Source organism: Monodelphis domestica, chromosome 4, assembly GCF_027887165.1.
Source record: "Monodelphis domestica isolate mMonDom1 chromosome 4, mMonDom1.pri, whole genome shotgun sequence".
Taxonomy (NCBI): Eukaryota; Metazoa; Chordata; class Mammalia; order Didelphimorphia; family Didelphidae; genus Monodelphis; species Monodelphis domestica.
In genome coordinates this window covers 353,516,691-353,521,944 of record NC_077230.1, presented here as the reverse complement: position 1 = coordinate 353,521,944, position 5,254 = coordinate 353,516,691, and the positions used below count along the sequence as shown (strand labels likewise).

Genomic DNA, 5,254 nt, shown 5'->3' with positions numbered 1-5,254 from the left:
ATGGCCATCTCCAATGACAGTAATGTGCTCTCTTCCATCTTCTACCTCACAGGCATCCCTGGCTATGAAGCAGCTCACTGCTGGATTTCCATCCCTTTCTGCTTGCTTTATTTGATTGGGATAGTTGGTAATAGCACCATCCTTCACATCATTAGGACTGACCCCAGCCTCCATGAACCCATGTACTACTTTCTTGCCATGTTATCCCTTACTGACATGGGTATGTCACTTTCCACACTTCCCACTGTGCTTAGGATCTTCTGGTTTAATGCCAATGAGATCACCTTTGATGCCTGTGTGATACAAATGTTTTTCATCCATTCTCTGTCACTGATGGAGTCAGCTGTACTCCTGGCCATGGCTTTTGACCGCTATGTGGCTATCTGTAATCCTCTAATGTATGCTGTCATCCTCACCCCAAGGCGCATTGTTAAGATGGGAGTTATTTTACTCCTTAGGAGTACAACTCTCTTACCACCCTTGCTAATCCGCCTCTTGTGGTATCCCTTCTGTGGCTCCCATGTCCTTTCCCATTCATTCTGTCTACAGCAAGATATGATTAGGTTATCCTGTGCTGACACCACCTTCAATGTCATGTATGGCCTGGCTTTGATTATATTATTCTGAGGGGTGGACTCCCTAGGTATCATCATGTCTTACATCTTTATCCTCCAATCTGTGCTGAGAATTGCATCCCGGGAGGAACGTCTCAAGGCCCTCAACACATGTGCCTCCCATATCTGTGCTGTCCTCATTCTCTATGTGCCTATGATTGGGCTGTCCATGGTACATCGCTTTCCCAAGCATTCCTCTCCTCTTGTTCATATTCTAATGGCCAACATTTACCTCCTGGTGCCTCCTGTGCTCAACCCCATCATCTATAGTGTCAAGACTAAGCAGATACGCCGTGGAATCTTTCGGATGCTGGCACCACAGAGACTTCTTTCCACCCTCAAGTAAATGAAGAAGTTCAAACATGGAGAAGAAGTAGAAGAATCTCAGGAGAAAATTGATCTAAATAGTTTTTATTGTCCTAAGTCTGTTGATGTAGAGAGTGATTCTTTTGGAAAAGAGCAAATTAGATTAAGAGAGAGAGAGAGAGAGAGAGAGAGAGAGAGAGAGAGAGAGAGAGAGAGAGAGAGAGAGAGAGACCAAAAGAAAAACCTCATCTCCTCTCAGTAATTTATTTCTACAAAAAGGGGCTTCATTTAATATTTCATGAGATAATCACTCTGAACACCCCAAATAGAGTTCATTAAGGGTTTGGTGACATCAATTGAAGAGCTCTGTTTAGTAGTTAATTGCTAAGGTGCTAATCAAATTTCAAATATCAATAATAACCTTAAAAGCTGATACTATCCACCCAATTTATCCTATAACCCTCATATTTATACATAGTTGTTTGTATTTTACCTCGCTCATTAGATCGTGAACCCCTTGAAATCAGAGTACTTTTTTTGTTTGTTTGTTTTTTACTTTTCTCATATCCTCAGTGTTTAGCATAATGACTAGCATATAGCAGACATTCAATAAATGTTAATTGACTGACTATTCAGAGAATCAAGGGAACTTCATTTTATAAAAGCCTTTTCCCTCTTCTCCAAAATCCTTCCTCCCCATACTCTCTCTTTTAACTTTTTTGTTTTTTCAATTACCTGTAGAAATAATTTTACAGTTATTTTCTGACATTTAATGATTCTGATTCACTCTCATCTTCTTTCCTTTTCCCCTTCCCTGAGGTTATAGGTATAGCAGTGCGTTTGTGCAATATGTATTTCCATATTCCCCATGCTGTGACAGAACACACATTTTGCACATAAAACAAAAATCTCATGAAAAAAATACAGTGAAAAATTACAGGCTTTGGTTTACAAACAAATTTCAACAACTCCTTTGGTTTGAATAGTATGTTTTAATCTTTGGGATTATTTTAGGATCTTGTTTTCCTGATAATAGTTTAATTCTTCACAGTTGATCATCACAGATATATTTTACTGTATATATTTTTCTCTTACTTTGGCTCACTTTGTTTTGTATCAGTTCATATAAGCCTTTCCAAGTTTTTCTGAACTTATCCTAATAGTCATTTCTTAGAATGCAAATAATCTATATACCATAGCTTGTTCAACTATTCCCTAAATAATGGAAAATCCCTCAACTTTTCCCATTCTTTGACTCTACAAAGTTGATAAAAATAGTTTTCTGCAAAGAGATCCAGTTCTCCTATCTCTGATTTCTTTGGGTTACAAATCCAGTAGGGGTTTTGCATAGTTTTATGGCTTTTTGGATGGTGTTCCAGATGATGACACTTCAGAATGGTTGCATCAGTTTATAGTTCTATCAACAGTGAATTACTGTCCCTACATCTTCCTCAATATTTATCATTCTCATTTTTGGTTATATTTGCTAAAATGATAGGTATGATCCAACAGTTGTTTTAATTTGCACTTCTCAAAATGATAGTGATTTGAAACATTTTAATATTATAATTTCTTCATCTGAGAATTGTCTGTTCATATCCCTTGACCATTTGTCAATAGTGAAATAATTTGAATTCTTATAAATTTGACTCAGTTCTCTATATATTTGAGAAATGAGACTTTTGTCAGAGACACTTGATATATTTTTCACAATTTTTTTGCTTCCCTTCTAATCTTGGTTATGTTGGTTTTATTTGTATAAAACCTTTATAATTTGATGTAATCAAAATTAGCTATTTCATTTTTTGCTATGTTCTCTTTGTATTGATTAGTAAAAAAATCTTCCCTTATCCACAAGTTTGACAAGCAAAATTTTCTCTGTTCCCCTAATGTTTTTATTGTATCACCCTTTATTTCTAGACCAAGTATCCATTTTAACTTTGTTTTGATGGAAGATGTGAGATACTGGTCATTGTCCAGTTTCTGCCATATTATTTTCCAATTTTCCCAGATTTTGTCCAATCTTGCATTCTTCCCATAATGGCTTAGGTCTTTGGGAATATTCAATATTAAGTTACTATGATCATTAGCTACCATGTGCTGATTTCCTACCTTGTGGAATTGATCCATTACTCTATTTCTTAGACAATACCAAATTGTTTTGATGATTACTGCTTTATTGAATTATGGTACAGGTAGGTTTCCTTAATAATTTTTAATTGATTATCTTGATATTCTTGACTTTTGGTTGCCAATATGAATGTTTTTCTAGTTCTTGGAAATAATTTTAGGTATCTCTCCTCTCTTTAGTCAAGCTCTGCCTTGGTATATTTCTTCTTACATAGAGTTTAGATATGCTAGGATTACATTCACATGCACCTGATCCTCACAATATTAACTATTATTTAGAAAAGTGTTTTATCATTTCCAAAGTGCTTTCCACATATTATCTCATTTGGTCACCACAGTAACATTATAAGATAGGCACTATAGTTATTCCCATTTTAAGAGGCTAGATAACTTGCCTATAGCCTCAACAGGCACAAGTGCAAGAAATAAGCTATCAACCAGGTTACCCTGACTCAGAACCTGGAAGTCTATCCCCTAAAACCTATCACATCTCTGAGGTAGTATGGATGGATATTATTCCTTTGAAAGACAAGGGGATTGAATCTACTAGAGGGTAAGCTAAATCTATGGTTTAAAGTCACAATACATGACAATTTGTTTTTAGTACCACTAGGACTTGAAATTCTAGTTGCTATCATCACATAGTAATACAGTCACAAAGAAATGGTCATAGGATCATGTATTTAGAGCTGGAATGATCTTTAAACTGTCATTTAGTATAAGATCCTCTTTATTGATGAATAAATTGAGATTCACTGAGATCATATTTTTTCTAAGACCATAGAATGGAGTAAATAACAGAGACAGGTGTAATGTAAGAAAGAGAGTAATGGAATGAATAAGGAACAAATCAAGAGGTACCTAGAAAATTTTCTGTATGCAAACATGTGAATAGGAAACACAGGAGTTCATAACAAGTCCTTAAGTCAAATCCATCATCACCACAGAAACATGAACAAATCCAAACAATTCACTAATTCTCCAAAACCCTGAAAGAAGGGAACTGGCAAAAAGCAAAAGACATCCCAAGAAAAGTCCAGAATTACAGATTCTAACACACAAAAGTCATATCCCCACAAGCTACCGTGCCAAGACAAATTTCTGCACAGAAGGAACCAAGAGAGTGTGAACAAAAGTCCAACTTAGATCCTATAGCAAAAGATTTATTTCCCAAAGCAATAGCCGATTCACAATACTCAGATAACAATATAGAATCAAGAATCCCAAACCATCACAAGAAATCATTGAGAGGAAAAATTGGGAAGAAGAAAGCATTCTTCAAAATCCAAACCAAAAAGACATATTTTCCCATGAACCAGCAACTTCCTCAAAATCCAGGGAAATGGGTGAGGGAGGAAAGGAAGAGGATGAAACAGCTGTACCTTCTCTAGAAAACTTTAACCAAGAGCTTATTCAAAATCAAGAAATAGCTGTGTCATGTTCTGTAACAGGAAACCAGAAAAACCCAACATTAGACACCTTACACACAAGTGATTCTACAAGGGGCACAGACATGAATGCAGAAGATTGCACAACACTGCTCACATCACCTGATACAGCATCATTCTACACAAATGAAAAACTTTACAAAAAACACAGTAACAGATCCAAAATGGAATGAATCATTCCAACTTGCACATATAACACCTACCTTGATCAAAATTATAGGGAAGGACCCCTGGTATCATGCCTCACATGTTAAATGCCAAATTGCCTCAACTAGCCCAAAAGACACAAGCTCAGAAAATGACACAGATCATACACAAGATATACAGACCCAAAGTGAAATTGATATGAATAGGGAAAAACAAGCTACTGAGAGCCCAGAACAAAGTGATGCTGAAACATAAATAATGACAGAAGGGCAGACTGATTATAAACCTAAAAAATAATCTCTCATTCTCTATAGCTTACTCTCACCCACTATCTCTCTATAACAAGAAAGATTGCACAGACACATATACACACACACAAATTCTTATCCCCCCCAAAAAAACTGTACCCACATTCTTACTCACATTCACATAATCTTAACCAATTTTACACACACATTCATCGGAATGGACACAAATCTTACCCACATACAGGTTCCTGTAAAAGAAGACAAAAGAATCAATAATGAAGGTGAGATGACAGTCAAGCATGTTTCCTGCACAGATGAAGAATTCAATTAAAGACCAAGACAAGAAAGAATCCTTCCAGGA

At 36.1% G+C, this 5,254-nt stretch overlaps 1 pseudogene; it reads left to right on the top strand.

Moving 5' to 3' along the window:
* Positions 1–5,046, top strand: LOC100021778 (olfactory receptor 51L1-like; annotated as a pseudogene).
* The last annotated feature ends 208 nt before the right edge of the window (positions 5,047–5,254 follow it).